Source organism: Nasonia vitripennis, chromosome 5, assembly GCF_009193385.2.
Source record: "Nasonia vitripennis strain AsymCx chromosome 5, Nvit_psr_1.1, whole genome shotgun sequence".
Lineage (NCBI taxonomy): Eukaryota > Metazoa > Arthropoda > Insecta > Hymenoptera > Pteromalidae > Nasonia > Nasonia vitripennis.
The window spans coordinates 7,273,789-7,291,815 of NC_045761.1; the positions used below are offsets into that span (position 1 = coordinate 7,273,789).

The 18,027-nt window shown below is 44.1% G+C and overlaps 1 protein-coding gene across 26 annotated transcripts in view; it reads right to left on the minus strand.

Moving 5' to 3' along the window:
* The window catches only part of LOC100121724 (kinesin 3B), a 38,446-nt gene that overhangs the window by 18,201 nt on the left and 2,218 nt on the right, over window positions 1-18,027 (minus strand). For 20 of the 26 annotated variants that reach the window (XM_032600768.1, XM_031932132.1, XM_032600771.1 and 17 more), the window contains exon 2: window positions 11,103-11,200. The gene's annotated coding sequence lies outside the window, so the exon portion shown is untranslated. Of the gene's footprint in view, window positions 1-3,704; window positions 4,089-11,102; window positions 11,201-18,027 lie in introns of those variants that run through there. The other 6 variants (XM_031932135.2, XM_032600766.1, XM_016989481.3 and 3 more) reach the window with 2 other exon arrangements.

Consider the following 18,027-nt stretch of genomic DNA (forward strand, 5'->3'; position numbering starts at 1 on the left):
AATCCAAAACACACAACCTTCCCAAGTCAAATTACACAGCAAACTAAAAAACAGCCACTACCTACTATATACCTTGACTTCAAAAAGCACATAATATATACCAGCAGAGACGACGACAATTTGCGCTTGCAGAATGTGTGCCAAGGTCGGCGCCGTAAAACTCGCATACGAATCGTCAGATTTGTCCGAATCTGCTTGGACGATTAGTCAGCGGAGTCGAGCAACTAATTAATGAACGTCGCACACGTAGCGCGAGGAGTAATTGCACGACTGCGTGAGCACGGATGCATATAATGAATCGCGTCGTTAAACCTGCTCTCTCCAGGGTATCCTTCTGCCAACGAGGGATGAATGTCTTGAGAGACAGGCGTCAAATTTGACGGTTATGGCAATATCTCTTTTATCACCGCGAATTAGCTTTGATCGAATTGACTCCAAACACTTGTACCCACACACCGGAAACCCATAAAAGTAATTTCTGCATAAACGATTAAGCCCCCGCAGTAGGGCGAGATCAAATTAAACTAAAAGCCAGTTCAAATAATGCCGAGCACGCGCGTTTGATTTTAATTGAATTTTCATTTTAATCAGAGAGCGGATGCACGAAGCAAGACTAAACAATCAGCTCTCGCCCGCGATGTTTGTTGTCAACTCAATCGAATCGATCAAAACGTATCAATCGGGAAAAAAAGCAATACCCGAATCATCACAGCTTTCCAAATAAATGATAGATCTGCTAGCATCCATTCGCGAAACACAACAAAAAAAAAAAAATTCAATCCGGGGCAATATTCGGGCGTCAGCTATATCAGCAACGGAGCCATAAACAAAGAAATAAGCAGACGTCACCTCTCGAGGATATACCACTCGCGATAAATCCCAGTAAATCCCAGAGGATCGGGGGCGGCTGACCTGGACCCATTGACGCGATAACGCCGGAGGCGCACAATGACGCTCGGCAAACAACGGACGTTGGACCACACTTTTGTGTATATAATAGCTACAGGTTTTATGCGAAGCTCGACTTTCTTCTTCTTCTCTTTTGTCCTCTGGCGAGCGCGAGCGTTTTGCATTGTGTTTAGGCAAATATTTGGCCGAAAGGGATTCCACACGGAGGTATGAATTAACTGCGGGCTGGGTTTTGATTTGGGCTTTGGAGATTCAAGTTATAGTTGAACGATGAAATTTTTCCCGTAAATACTTCCAATTCCAACTATTTTTCTAAACATCCAAGTCCCTCAGCTGAATATACCAGGTGGCCATTAATTGCACTCAGCCCTCAACGTCAAGCCACAAAAACCTCGCGCGCAACACAAAGCAGCAAAGACGACGACGACCACAGGAAAGCGTGAAAAACACAATGAGTGAAAACTCGCGGGGAACATAGAGGCCTGGAGAAAACAAGCCGCTGAAATCCACGCTACATCCATTATAACGCCCTTAACGATATTCTACGACGTGAGAGCAGCAGCAGCAGCAGAAGTGGTAGCATAGGCCTCCGGCAATGAAGATAAAAGCCGCGAAATGGCGGAAAGACGTATTACGGGGACAACCGCGTGGGATGGCATCCGGGTGTGGAGTCGAGAGAGGTGATGGCACATTCTAAGAGTTCGTCGGATGTGCGACGTCGGAAAACCAGATAGACATCCAAGGAGTCTGATGCGTAGGTCGTTTTGTGAGCTTTATTAAAACTTATTTTTGAAGTGGTGCAAGTTGAGCGCAAAAGAATGCTTACGATAAACCACAAAACAAATTCCAGACGAATTAACGATTCTACCATAAATCGGTATGTGATGACTTTTTCGTCGCCTAATAACAGGTCTAAGGCTCTTGAACCTGGCCGTGACCTCGGCAAACTAATCAAATAACTTTCGGATAAACGACAACATTTGGATTTTTATACCGAATATTCCCCGCAGGCCCCCAGGGACATTATACAGCTAACGCCGCGTATTATAAGGGTGCGAAGGTACAAATAAAGAGGGCTCGTGTAACGCCCTGACCATAAATATATCGAGAGAGCCTAGCGTTAGGAACTCGCAGCTCTCGTGCTTTTTATGTTATCTCTGATCATCTACAGATTTCTCTTCGCATGGGCGGAGTTAAATGAGATGGCTTTATCATGGGATTTACCTTATGGAATAGCCTGTCTGGGAATACACAGAAGAGACCGAAACTGCTGCTGTAAATATTTTGAAGATATCGCACGCGCCGCTAATATTCAGAATTCAGGGATATCGTATTGCTTATCAAAAGTCATGAAACAGCGTTACAAAAGTGTATTTAACGAGTATGCCGCACACTATACCTGACGTCAAGTCCAGGCGATACTTTTATAACTCCGTGACGTCAAGCGCCGTGCCGACATCCGATTAGAGCAGTTTCATTTACTCCGCGCACGGTCTATTGTCCTCGAGAAATCTTTTTCCTCCCGCAGTGACTTTATATTCAACACCGATGAAAATGAATCTCTCGACTACTATTTTTATACGACCAACGCTAAATAAGCGTATTTTCTCTCTTTAAACTTTGCCGTTTCCACTGGCATCGTTATTCAGGCTTTAGAACAAACCGCAACGCAAACACACACACACACACACGCTTGGCTTGCCGCAAACGAAAGAGCCGCAGCGCGCGCTCGACAAAAGCCAGTGTAGGCCAAACCGAGGCCAGGGTTGAAATATTCACGAGGATGAAAAAAAAAAAAGAAAAGAAATACTCGCGCACCGACGAAGCCCTCGATAATGCAAAATTCGAGAGAGAGAGAAAAAAGGGAACTTGTCAGCGCGTATCGATCCCCGGGCTGCATCAGCTGAAGCCGAGCCAGAGCCGCTGCAGTCCTGAAAAGGATCCGAGAGAAGCCGTGACCGCCGAGTAACCGGATACGGAAGAGAGAGAGAGAGAGAGAGAGACGGCTGGAGAATGAGTCAGCCGCGCGACAGTGAGCATCGAAGGCCAGAAAAGAATCTTCTTCTTTCTCTCCTCTCTCTCTCTCGAACCGGTGCGTTCTTTGTGTCATTATCTCGAGTGTAATCCCATTAGCGGGAGGAAGCTGGCTTTCATTGTTTTTAAACGTCCCGCGCTTTTCTCTCGCCGAATTATATCGAGCAGTCGGGCGTAACGATTTCGCGGTTAATTATCCGGTTAAGAGAAATATAGCGCAGCGCTAGCTCTTTCATACTATATAAAGAAGCTGCCCTGCCGAGACCTCGATATTCACGTGTCCGCCAACGCGAAGCCCCGGAGACATTTTTCAATACTTCCACACCTCACCTATAACAGGTGCGAGAAAGTCAGCTGTGCGTTTCTATCCTCCGCTCATTATAGGTCACACCACTACACACACACTCTCGGCTTTTAGGCGCAGCGCATAAGCACGTACGAACAGCTCAAGGTCTCAGCCGCTTGATCAATGACACGTTGCGCGCAAATGACGCCTCGACCGGGGAATACACAGCGAAAGAAGAGGATATGTGCAGCGGAGAGAGAGAGAGAGAACTGCACAACACGGGCAAAGCTCTTCGGCTGAGCGGTAATCGATAACGAGACGGGGGCACATGGAGAGAGAGAGGAAAGATGGAAAGCGTTATACTCGCCAAGTTACCGCGCGAGGCGCCGACTGTAAGCTCGAGCGAACGCGCGCGCGCGCGCGCGTGTGTGTGTGTGAAACATCGATTTTTATACGCTGCCACAATCGAGCTTACCCTTTATTCGCAGCCTCAACTGGCCCTCCCTATACTGCCACTATACTCGTCACACTCGCGAAGAGACGGAGCTGTCACACCTCGAGATTCACTGTGTATCACCCGCACTGCGCACAGACACTCTATACAATACCGATGCGTGTAATATTCGTCCTTTACTAGATATATATATATTCTCGAGCACTTTTATCGAAAGGTTAAGTAGCGGCAGCAGCGATGCAGGCTCCTGCACTGCGGCGGGCTGTCTTTGGCTCTTGGCACCTCGTCGACGCGGACATCGTGTCCGCGGCCTCGATGGCTCTGCTGTTCCCTCTCGACTACTGCTAACACTGCTGCTGCTGCCTCTCCCCGTGCGTGTCCTCCTCCTCCTCTTCCTCCTCCTCCTCGTCGTCGTCGTCGTCACTCGTCGTCGACGTCGTCGCGCGAAGCGTCGCTCTGCTCATGCGCGAGGTCGCAGCGCCATCTGCGCAAGGCTATCCCTCTTCGCTTACGAGGAAGGTGTATATAGATATATAGGTATACGGCGATGCGTGTTCGCGGAAAACGTTTCGCTGCTGCTGCACTTGGTGCGAGTGCGAGTGTTTGGAAATTTCCCTTTTATCGATCGCCGCGCTGCGGAAGATCCGGATGCGAGGGGATGACTGCGCTGCTGATGCGCACAGATTTGGAGATTGATTTCCCGAAGGTATGCAGGATGATGAGGGCCGGCTTTGATTCTGATGTCTAATTGTGTACACTGGAGCCGCTAATCCGTCTAGACGAGCTGCTGGTCTCAAAGCACTCGAAGGCAAGGAAACACTAGCGTGTGTATACTTAAGTCAAAGCATCGCGGCAACCTGTGCCAGTGTCGTATCACCTTTTTTACTCGGTGCTTAGCTTAAATTAATGAGCATAATAAAACATATATATATATATATATATATATATATATATATATATATATATGCAACTCTTTGTAATCGCCCGTTCAAAAACGCTCCAGTTCAACGAGCTAAGTTATACGTACAAAGTTGAGTCCACGAGAGACACAATTTACCACTGCAAGTAGTTATGCGCGAAAACGGTCAGACAAGTCCCTGCAGCGCATTAGGTCCTTGAGAATTTTTTTCTCACGAGTCCGGAAGTACAGAACACTCGTATTATACGCTTCAAGACCATCGACTCACCGTTTCAACCATCGCCAACGATCAGACCTTGAAGCGCACTTTTCTCTCCTATACACAACCAACTAGTAAAATACAGCTGATATAAAAACGCGGGGCATCGCTTAAAAAAAAAAAAACGCAGTTCCGCGTACTTCGCCGTTAAAACTCTCCCACCATCCGTAGGTAGGTCATGACAGCCTTATTGGAAGAGTCAGTACAGCGACGATCAATTCTTCGCACCGCTGCAAACGGTTATGTGTACACAGACTAGCTATACATACGCGACAATGTACAGCCTTTTCCCCTGGGAATGTCGTCGGGACCAAGGACGCGCTCGTAACGCGCCGGTAGTCGCCGTTAAGATAGAAATTTTCGCCTCTGCAGGGCCATTGTGCACTTTTTTTTTTTTTTTTTTTACTCGAACGCTATATTGGAACGGACGATGGGATTGTTCGAGGACAACAATAAGCTTGCAGAAGTAATAATGCGGGGGAGTGTATCGCGATCGCGAGAAAGTCGATGCATCCGATATGATATATAGTTCTCTCTCAGCGATAGCAGCACGTGCGGCCTCACTTCCGCTTGTGTACCTGTATATAGCTGGCATAGCTAATGCGTCGCAGAAACAAACAAGCGTTAAACTGCTTGCACAGTGGCTCTACACTTATAGAATCGTGCGCGTTGCGCGACGGCGAGAAAATTCAATAACTGTATATCGTCGAGATAATTCCTGCATTCGTTACAGCGGGTTAGACCTCACCCTCGGATAATCAGCAGAAAAAAGACGCGCGTGTGTGTGTGTATACCCATCAGATAACTTCATCTACAGCATCAGCAGCAGCAGCAGCAGCAGCAGCAGCAGTGGTAGCAGTCAGCTCGAGAAGATGGCCTCGGTAGCCAGTGCGCGGGCGCCGCAGAGGATCAATAACTGCGCCGAGGGCTGACGTCACCTGCTGTAGCAGCGCTGCGATCGACCGGCGCCCAACCTCATACCGCCGGCCAATCAATAAAGAAGCTGCTGCAGCAACGTCGTCGCCGAGGAGGGCACCACTTCTTTCTTTCTCGCTTGAAGGAATTAATCCCGTGGTTTTCCGGCAGGTGTGATTCCGTTCCTTGGCTTGTTTGCTCGGATGATGAGGATGTATGCGATGCTCTTTGTTTGTCAAGCCCAACGAGAAGATGTACGTTTCGAAAGTCGAGCTTTGACAGTTACCCAAATGCATCCATAACTATAAGCAATCATCGATTTGCGCACCTCGAGCTAGTTCCTCGAGCATCAAGCTGCGAAAGTTTTTACGCCAATCAAGCTTACAAACTGCAGCCCTCTAGGTTTAATCAAACGCGTGCTTTCGCGTTGAATACAAAGTTCGGCCCATCTCTCCTTCGAATCTGATTCTTCCTCTAACAAGATGCGCGAGAGAGGGCGAACTTGCAGCGCAGGAGTAAAAAGACGGAGAGTTTAATGAATTCAATCCGACTCCTCGGCAATTTGAATTTTTCAACCGTTAAAATACAGAACCAGGTCGTCCGCGCGGTATGCTATGCTCTTTGAGCTTCTGTAAAGAATTAGCTCGTCCGGCAAGCACTTTTACCCTCGGGCTGAAAGCGATCAGACGAGCGTAACATTCGAGCATAATAAGTAAGTTTTTATCACTTGGACGGGACGTTGTCACACATGAGGATCGGAGTAAGGGAGTGTATGGTATGCCCGAGGCTTGGGTCACCCACGCGCAGTTTCACCCATTTCTCGCCCCGATTTACGCAAGACGAGCACTATATCGAGACGGGTAAAGCACGGAGCTTTCACGGACCTTTGTGTACAGTGAACTTTTGTTCGGCTCTGTTGCTGATACTCGTTTGTTTCAGTTTTGCATCCGCTGTGTTTTTCTGCTTTTGACGGTGAAATCGGTTTATTAATTTTGATAATAGTTCGATAATAGTTTGATAACGTCAGCCTGAATTTCAAGTGTCGCCCATTTAACACGGTGTTACATAACTCTCGCTATTGTTAAACATTCAATTTTCGAAAGAATCCAGTAACATAAGAGCGCAAAATAAAACGCGAACAAATCGCAGCTCTCGGAATAATTGACACGTCCCGTCCGAACGAAAACAAAAGGATTCATCCTATACATAACTGCCACAGGGAGAGATTCCTTCGAAACTTTTGCGCAGCGAATCCGCACATGACAGACGGCCCGTCAGGTGCAATATTCATTTAGCTTAATGCGCACGAGAGAGAGAGAGAGAGAGAGAGAGAGAGAGAGAGAGAGAGAGAGAGCGGGCGGACTGATGCCAGATATACGGAATAATCGATTCTCTCCTCCGTGTCTCGTCAGTCAATTATACACACACACACACACATAGATACACATAGAGGTTTGAGTGACGAGGGCTGCCTCGATCACCATTTTTCGAGGTCGCCACATGAGCGTCGTCGCGTCGTAATAACGTCATAATAACGAATCGTAAATATAAAGCTCGTGCGAGGGGGTTGAGTCTCGGTGACGGCGAAACGTGCCCCGAGCGCGTCGCGGACGCTTTGATCGCGCTGTAATAGGGCTCTCGCCTATATACCTGTATGGACTTCTTTGTTCTGGAATATCGCTTTTAGAACGTGTGTTCGGAGAGTTATTTTGATAAAAGCTCGGGGGGATGAAGCTGAGAGGTATTTTGAGATTTAAGTTTCATGCAGGGAAAATTTTGAATCGACCACTACTCCTATACAGAGTCTCGTCTGACCATCGCCGGGTCGAGACTACTCGAGAGCACGAGCGGCTCCGAGGAGAAATTACACACGTAGGGCAATGACGGGATTTATCGCGGCTCCGTGATTTATAAAAGCCAGCAAAGAATTATTTTCCAGTTTCGGAATCCCACTGGGCTGAGAGAACCAGAACACATCCTCGACGAGTGCAATATTCCTGATGGTCTGGGCGCTTCCTTCTTCTCTTCTCTTTTACTTTATAACGTCTAGTTTCAAACTGCGCGTATTAATCACTTTTACGCGCCTGTCGATATCGCACGGCTCCCGGCGTTATATTTCATAAAGCCGCGAGCAAAAAAAGTGATCCGGTTGACGCGTCAATAAAACCCACGATAAGACCGGTCGAGCTCCATGCATCACGTCCCCTTGAAATATTCACCGAAGCTCCGACGAACTTCTAGCCACTGTTTATCAGCGTTAAGCTAAAAAGTACCTCTGAAAACGAGTCTCGTCCCTGCGTATACCGAATATTCCAAGAGTCATCTTAAGAGATTCCCATCCGAATCAGTCCAAGCACGACAATACGCGCATCATCCACTTAACGCAGCTATTCAGCGTCTCGAGACCTCGGGGGAATACATTTCGAAAGTGGAAAGGCTTGAAAGCACTGGAAAGTTCTTTCCCGCACGTAAGGGCGTCGCTTATGTGCCTCTCGGTTCCTATATAGCTGCACGCGAGTCTACCTGACTATGGCAGACGGGTATAATGTGCACGTGTGTGTGTGTGTGTGTGTGTGCACGTGGGTAATTGGATCTTAATTAGGCTGCCTTTCATCTCGCCACGTGATGTATATTACTCGGGACTGAAATCGCGAGAGCACGTAGCTTTCAAGCTCGAATGATACCTATTGTGCCTTTTTTTGAAATGTCGACTTTCGCTTCTTTTCAATAGGATTTGCATGTGAAATAGAGGCTGAAAGATTTATTTAATTAAAATTAAATTGGCTAAATAATCGCAATATTTTTATGAGCCACAGCTTTGCGGACGAAAATAAGAGAGAAAAGGCTGCGCTATTGGTTTTCGATTCTCGCGTGAACTCACCAAGGCTTACGAGCTTAAAAAGGTAAAAGCTTTTCAAAACGTTCGAATATGTTTTTCTTATCAGAGCTGTGCAAATATAATATGATATCGAGAGGCCGCATTGGAGCATCAAAATTGATTCTTTCATCTACGAAATGAACTGTAAACCACAATCACGACGAAAAAAAAATTTGTATAAACTTCAATTGCCCGTCGATATCGTTCTCGCATAAAAAGCTGCTTCGATCCCATTATACAAGTAGGTGACAAATAAGTGAGCGAAAAGCCTCGCGAACAGATATTTCCTTACCTGATCAATACGCTACAGTGTAAAGACCTTTGACCTCGATTATCGATTACCATCCCTTATTTGTTGTGGCACATGGAGTAAAAAGTTGAAAAGGCTCTTTGCGCGAATTTTTTCCCCTTCCCGCATATAAATCAGAATTTCGATGCAACTGTATATCAATTCTCTCGAAGAATATAAATAGAAATACATGAAATTTCCACTTTTCCATCCTCAAAGAGAGATACGTGTATTTCGCGCGTCAAAGTGAACAGGTCGCGGATATAGAATATCTTTTTCAAAAGTTTCGCCTAATTCATTCTATAAAACACGTCCTCGCGCTCGCATACACGGCTCAACTTTTCTCATCATGATTAACCTTTCAAGGACCTTCCGCAGCTTCGTCTTCGTAACTTGGTCGTTAAATCGTGTGTAACTCGTTGAGTTTATTAATAACTGCGGACGTCTTCCACTCCGAAACGAGAGCATCCGTGAAGCTTTTTGCGAAATTTTTCAAAAGTTTCAAGTGCAGGATAAATATTAACCGTGACCACGCGTGTTTACCAAGGCTATTTCTATATGCAAAGCTATTATTAAAAAGGTTCGTATCTCGTGCAGATTATCTTTGCCAAACTAATTTATACTGGGCTGTTTGAGAATCGTGTACACAGAAGACACGTTCGAAAAGTTGCGTAACTGTGGTTGAATAATAATGAAGTGTTTTCAGTCCAATTATTCTCGAGACACGTGCGTTACCTAAGAAGTTACGCGAGACACAGGCTGAACCCTCGACAAATTTATGAAGATCTTCAAGAGCGTAACAAGAGGAGCCATACATAATCACGAGCTTACGGGATAATCCGCCATTGACACCAGCTTTAAAGGATGTGCGAGAGTCAGCAGAATAATATTATCCAAGTGTTGTCTCTTTGTTGCAGACAACTATAAACGAACGTGGACAGCTCTTAAATAAGATCCAGTAACCTATACATAACGCGAAAGTCAGGAACACGTCTCCTAGGAAATTTATTTTAAGTAACACACGTACAGTCGAAGCTAGTGCAAAAAAGCAACCCCGAGTTGGATTGCCTTCTTCCTTACAGCGACATAACGACACACCTGGGAGTGATTGGCTTAACATCACGTTCGAACGCTTCCACATTCTCTGAGCTGTAAATACAAGGCATCGAATAATTCACCTGTACGTACCGTCCATAAGAGCCAATCGATCCTCGCAGGTATAACTTTATATCGAAAAAAAGGGTATGACTTACGACTTTCGAAATCCTTACACAGAATATATCCTCCAAACGATACGGCCTACTTCGGACGTTTCTCCTCAAAAACTTCTGGTCAACTTCATTATTGAAGTAAAGTTTAACGAGAGGGAGAGACACTTTGGTCCAACGATTCAATATCGACGAGATTTGGAAATAGTTCGAGCGGAACGCAATAAATGACAATAGAAAGTGATCGTCGCGACGCGGGAGAGGTCGAATCCTTGAACGCCCGCACACTGTATATATATATATATATATATATATATATATGTATGTATAACGGAGAGTGCAGCTGTATATAACGGTTGCGAGAACCTGTGTAATGCACTCGGGTAGTGGCTGTAAACAGATTGCCGGTAGTGGGAGAGCTACCGGGTGTGGCTGTGTATGTGAACAACGTTTATAGGCTGCTTAGAGGGTCTTTTATCGGCGCCGCTTGCTTTTCTTATCCTGATTAGAGAGTGCAAAGCTCCGATGCTTCGTGTGCCGCTATCTATCCGCTCTCGAAGCTTCCAATTGCCCGGCGACACTCGATGATTCCCGGGTCAAGGATGTATTCTAGTTTCTACTTATTAAAACTCTATGTTATATTGACGGAAATATTAATTTTAATAATTTGAAACGAGTTTAGCATTTAAGGAAAGGAACCATACCAGCTGGCAGAGCATATTAGCACTTTGTTGCTTAATTGCTTGTGGATGAAGCATTAATTATAAGCTCTGGATAAGAGAGTAATGAACGAGCTTCGAAAATCCGGAAGCTGCATTACAAGCGTATGCGATGCAACTATGCATGAGAATTGCATGAAAATAATTAACTTATGCTCCACATTGTTTCAACGTAAAGTGTCATATGAAACCATCAATCATTTAAATCATACTTATATATCAAGGTACTTACCAAAAACTGCTTGACCTTAATTCGCAAGAAATTCCATTTGAATCGCAGCTCAGCTGGGCCAAAATGTTCTTTTACGAATGTGTTTGCTCCGGTACCATCTGTGTAACACAATAAAAATAAAACAGTAGAAACAAGCAATCAGATAATAGAAGAAATAAAACGAAAAAAAATATTATATAAAAATATAAGAGTCAGGCAGCCTTGAACTCTCGCGAGAGAACACTAAACTATAAAATCTCATTTCAAAATCCCGCGCAATCACGAAGGCGCTCTCCGCAACGCTTCAAATCCAAAAATTTCCCGGAACCGCTCGTGTTCCGCAAAGCCCTCGCACTAAAGAAGAAAAAGCTCGAGTCCAGAGCACACGGCCATACCTATACATCTGTCATCAGACGAAAGCCGTTGCACATAAGGCTAGAAAGAGAGAAAGCTCCCCGAGGCCACAACGACGACGGCGGCTCTTCTCCCGCGAGGCGCAATGATATAATTTATGACACCTACGCTGCACGGCCGAGCAATTCCGACACGCCCCCTGAGCTTTTGTGAAAACACGAGGCTCAATGGGAATCCCTCATTTTTCGCAAGAGATTAGCGCCGGGAGTGTTAACTAACCGAGTGGCTAATCAATTTTCCCTGCCGCGTGTAAACGCGCCGTAGCTCACCTCCTCGTGCGCTATGAAAGCGACGGCCTTTTCTCTTTTGCTTTTACAGGTGAGATTTTTTTAACCTTTAAATTTATCGCTGATGTTGATGCTCGACTGGATAAATGCTTCGGGTTCTGCATCGACTGTGCATTTATTTATGGAGATGACTGGGATAGCGGCGCGCGTTATCACTCTCCGGTGGTTTATGATGTTTGAATGTTTCAGACGCTGGATTTTGGAAAAAATACACGTTTATTAATCTTTGAGTATAGACGAAAACGTATCCCCTTACGTAACTATCGTAATTCATCCCGAGAGAAACTGCATTGCAAGGACGCGAATCCCCGGCCAAACGCCACCCCTACAATTAATTCGATTTCCAAACTATAACAAAGTGCAGTCTATCGATCCGCCGAAATAAAAATACAGAAACTCCGCGCCGACCTTGAACTCTTCGTAAGTCTCGAAAAAATATCATGCAGCTGTCGTATTTTTTTTTTTTCTTATACTCCTCTCGACTCTACATACCAGAGAAGCTGTTCCACATAACGCGAGAGACAGCTTCACGTTGAAAGGTAAAGTTCGCCGAGCGACAAGCGGAGCACAATACGATCGGAAGAGAGACGGAATAAAGAGAGAGGGGAAGGGGGGACGAAGGGCGCAGGATATGGTCAAAGGGGAACGCTTGGAATCGAGGTCATGGTGAGGGTGGCGCGCAGCTAGTTCACGTGCGTGAGTCACTAGAATTCGCCAAGGTCGTCGCGTTCGTCGTCTCTTCGTTATTTGGATCAGCTATACTACACAGAGTGAGCGGTATACGGAACCTGGGGCGGAGGGTCTCGTGTCTGCGCTTTTTTTTTAGGGTGAGTTAAGGGAGGGTGAATTCATTCGGTGCGGGTATGGTGCAAGTCCTGGGGTGTATCGATTGATGAGGTGATTTCGGCTTTGGGCTGAGTGATGAGTTGGAGAATATTCAAGTGTTCCAATTTTAAGGTATTAGCGATTCGAGGAAAAAACATTATTAATTTGTGGAATGTAATGGCGTTTTGAAAGCTTGAGCGAGATTTAATTCGTACTTTGCTTTCATGCGGAAAAAGGGGAGAAGCTTGGCTGAAAGGGCTTAACGAAATCGCATTATAGCATCGAAGAGGGGATTTCACAACATGAATATTTTAAAGAAGCTAATTATTATGCCTTGATTGTTGAAAAGCTGCAGCGTTGAATCTCTATGCTAGTTTCCATGCATAAATTTTGCGAAAAGTTTATGATTTTAGGTTAGCAATAATCATAATTGGTTTCGTTCTGCACAAGTAGTGATGGACGCGATTTAGTCAGACGCGGCTTATAACGATGGCTTGTGAATTTTTACAAAAAATTTAACGATATTCTGTTTTTGTACAGGTAGTTTATAAACAAAGCCTTGTGTACACAATTTATACTGGACATATACAACTAAAGATACCCTCACTGATTCATTTTATGATATACATTTTTCACTTATGTATACTTTCTTTTGTTCGGAGCGCATACTTTATAACCTTGTATAGGAATGTGTTTTTCAATAAATTAGTGAATTCACTACTTAGTTCGGCCTTTGCCGAGTAATTTTAGACGAAGGTGCGAACGTATTTTTTTCGTCCTCACACGTGAACAAGCGCACGTGCGGTGTGGCGTAGTAGAAGACCGTAATGCAGACAGATGCGTATCTGAATAATTAAGGTTTTCTAAATAAACGACTCCCTTAACTTTACTCGTTTTAAATAGAGTAAATATATCAGTAGGTTATACATAACGACGCACACGCTCTAAATCCTTAAATACTCCAATTATGGCATTGCTAATAAAAAATTAGAAATCAGGTATGCAGAAATAAGTCGCTACAGAAATTCATTTCGAGTGCAACGCACTCGCAGCGCGGTCGAGAAGAAGAAAGACTCGTATCGAGCGCGAACGCAAGGTACACATTTTACAGCGCACTAACTTTCACGTGAGCTCGACCTAAAAACTCAAAAACCGAAAGGCGTGTGTATACATAAAACAAAAATAAGGCTCCGCCGCGAGTTTCTCTCGCAGAGACGCAACAGCCTCGTCGTCGTCATGGCAGCAATACCTTTTTGCGGCTAAAGTCCGCCCATACCTACGCGAAACGACTCCTCCCCAGACGACGACGACGACACGACGCGAAATAATGAATAAGCTGCAGCGCGGAAAAAAGAAGCAACTTCCGCGAGTGCAGATGTAGAGACTCGACACGAGCAGAGAGAAAGAGACCTTCCGATAATTGCGAGGCTTTTTTGTTCTCTCTTTCTCTCGTGCTCTCTGTGCTTTGCTCCAGGTCTTCTCGTTTCCTCTTTCATATGTCGCGAGGTGTTGTAGTCGCAAGAGCGAGTGATACTACTGAAGAAGCTCGAGGGGGAAAAATAGAACCGATTCCGGCAACGATACGAGGGGGAGAAGTGCATTTGTCTTGGAGTGGGAGGGAAAAATGGCTTGTAGATTTTTTTTCTCTGCATCGTGTGAAAAAATTGACTTTGAGGAATTATTCGCTTTTTTTCTAGGCCGAGATTGCTCGGCTGTAGAGGGACGAAGCGTTGTTTTGTATAATAGAGAACATAGTTCTTGTTTGCTTGTTATTTTTCAAAAGGGATATGGTGTTTGGAGAATTTGAGATATGGATTTTAAAAAACAGTTCCTGCAAACGTTTGCGTTTGAACCAGCAAATTGTTACATCAAAGCATAGCCTTTATATTGCGTGAAGAAATCGTGGAAAAAAATGATTTCAAAACTGCATAACGGTATCTAAATAAATTTCCACGTAAAATGTAAAAAGTTCAACCGAGGTTAAAGTGAATTCTGCATTAAAAAGTCGGTCTGAAATTTAAAAAATTTTACAAGTACGTTAAAAATCATCTGACGTAAATATAAAAAACGAATAATTCCATTTGGAAAGAGTTTCATAATGATAAAATCGTGCTAGCTGCGCATATATTTTTATGAAATTTCTCGGAAATTTTAATATTTTCAGCGCATGCTTCGAGACGTGATCTATTCATCCTCCCGTCCATCAACTAGCCTATTTTGCATCCACTCCCCCGCGATTTAATATATACCTATAACTAAATTTGCAAATGCTTGGAAATCTGTGCATCGTGTTTGCGCTGTATAGCGTTTTCTCGAAATTATACGATGATGCTAAAACTGAATTATACATTAGGATACATCAATAGCTCATTGCATTCGCTCGATGTATCAAAATAATGGAGGAAAAGTTAAGAAATCGAACATTATGTCGCGACCTTAGGACGTTAAAGTAATAAATGAACAGCAGTTCGAAACTTATCCTAAAATCGTAAACAGAAGTATCAAAGTCGAAATATAATTAATTCAGTTTACTCGCTTTTCTCCTTACTGGAGTTATCGCATTTACATAACTACATCCATCATCATTTTGCAGAATAATATTTACATAAACGCATTTTCAAAAGCTCAAAATATTTCGTGCATATACCGCTTCAAAAACTGCAGCTCCGAGCTCAAATTAAAATTAAACCTCAAGAACACAGTCATAAAATTCACCTTCGTTAAAGCGTCGAACACGAGTATAGAGGGAAAGCCACGAGAGAAAACTTAAAATAAACATCGCGCGATTAATTAAAAAAAAAGGACGAAAAAAAGGTATAAATTAAAGAACAAGAAAATAAAAGCAGTGCAGCAAAGTGCGAGGGGCTTTTCAGCGACATTTTCTCTCTCGGCCGCGCGGTGGTTCGTTAGCGGGAATTTCGAAAATAGCGAGCCACTAAATTGCGCGCTTTACGCTAAAAGCCTCGCGAAAGACTGGGGAGAGATTTAGAGCTCACGAACGCGATGTGCTGCTGCGTTATGTGGGGTTGAAATTAAGGGTGTACGAAACGACGCTTCGCAATCGAGACACGGAATATGCCACAGAGAGTTTGTTGTTGTTGCCTTCGTTTGCTCGAGTTTTAGCTGGCACGCGCTAACTCGCTTAGGACGCCTGATGTGGCTTCCCGAGTTGATTGAAGGTAGTAAAAAATTCGTGATTTGCGTTTGTTGATGGATGATTTTAGAAACATTTGTGCAAAGAGTATTATCTTCGATTTCCATGGGTCTATGCTTTTATGAAACTCCATTTTATAAATAAAATATCTAGCACATTACGTAAAATCAATAAAACCAATAGCTAAATTTAATACTATTTGATACATAAACAATGTCGTAAATAGATTATTCACTTATCGATCGAGCTTTCAAAAAGCTCTGAGATTGCTGCACATCAGAAACTTTGCTCGATGCAATTACGCAGTTGGTTATACTAAAATCGACTTAATCTCTATACGAGCAACATCAATACCCTGTATCTGCGGTGATTACTACACGACCGATTGAATAAAAGGGACCTGCACGTGGACTCTCGAATTCTCCTGAAACGACAATAATAAAACCCTTGCAATACGAAATATCAGCATCAAACGCGTATCCCTCGCCACACCCTGAAAAAACGACCCACACAGCGGAGCCTGAACGGAAAAGGCTGTAAAAGGAAAATTCACATGGTACGACCGTTTTACGACTGGTGGCAACACGCGGGGGAACGAGTTCTGGAATTGAAAATACAAATTTCAAAGCAGTACTTTCTCGTTTTTGAAAAAGATTTTCGGAGACGAAAACTCAAATTTAGCTCGTAAGTAATTCATCAGGATTAGCTAAGGTCAGATATTTCATCGGATATTATAACTTATATATACGCATTATACGAAATGAAGAATCATTAAGCTCGTCCGGAGATTCTTGTCAGCTTTCGAGCACTTGTCAAATTAAACCTGAAAATTTTCTACGTCCATACATCGCTCATACATGAATATGACCTAGACTACATATATGTATATACACACGGTGTATACCGACGGAAAAGTTTATCGATCCACGTTTGCAACAAAACGTATATAACGACTCTGGGCACCTCGTTTACCGAAGTAGTAAATGTGCGGTCGGGTGAGGCTAGTATTAGTTTTCGGAAATTCAGTTAAAGAGTAAAAAAGTTAGACCAGCTTTCATCTATACTCTGCACTTCCCTAACTAATGGAAGCTAATCCAGCAATAGACCGACCGACATCTACATCTATACGCGACGAGGCTTTCAATCACCTCTACGTGCTGTAACAGCACACGGAGTGTAACTACGCAGTAGGATAGGAGAGAAAGGGCGGCCTGCTTTTCCAAACGCAATAACCCGCGCGACTATGCCAGGGAAATCGATGTTGTGCTGCTGCTGCTGCTGCTACTTTTCTTTCATCCAGAGCATTTCCCGCTCGACGCGGAAAATCGTCGCGTGTGTCCGAGCGATGTCTGCGCGCGGGCGTCCCTTGAATTATGCAAGCGCCGAATCGATCGGCGTGTCCAGTTTTTGATCGCTAGGTGGAGTCGTTTCGGAAAACACGGCTATTTTCGGAACTGCCTTTCGATCGCTATAATTATCGCGAGTGCGTATGACGTGGAATATACGAGGGAAGGCGAAAAGTTAGGTATATGCTGCTGAGAAGTTCCAGGCGAATTGAATGAATAAGTTTGTTTATTTACTGATGGTTTAGTTTGCTATTGAATTGATATAACGTGGAATTGCGTTAATAAACACGTGTGTACCTTCGAAGATTGCTTTTCCCTAAATCGGGAAGGTCATCTCGCTTTACAGCGATTTGAATTAACTACGTTTTATTCGAATGAAAATGTAACTTCTTTATTTAGACTTTGCGTAAACTGTTAGCGGAAGAAGAGCCTTTATAAAATTATCACCCACACAGGATGTAATTTGAGAAAATCGAAAAACAACAACCCGCAAATACAACGATTCACGAGCAAAATAATTCAACACCTCAATCCCGATCTGACCAAGTCCCTTCGAAAGTATTCGTGGAAAACGGATGCTCGAATAATTGATAAGCGTGAAATTCTGCCGCCCCTCGCACTGGCTCACTGCATAAATCCTCCCGAACCTTATTAAGTGCATCAGAAAATACTCGAATCGTCGATTATCACGCAAATCGACTTAAGCTAATAGTGCAATTATTATGTTTCACAAAGAAGGAAAGAAAAACGTATTCCTGTTCTAGAAGAGAGAGAGAGAGAGAGAGAGAGAGAGAGAGAGAGAGAGAGGATTGCGTCTTTAGAACTGATCCCTTCGGTGACGTTCTTATCCCCGAAGCTGTTATACGTTGCGTCTCGGGCATGTGTTTTCTTTTTTTTTTATCTCGCGAAAGGGAAATGGA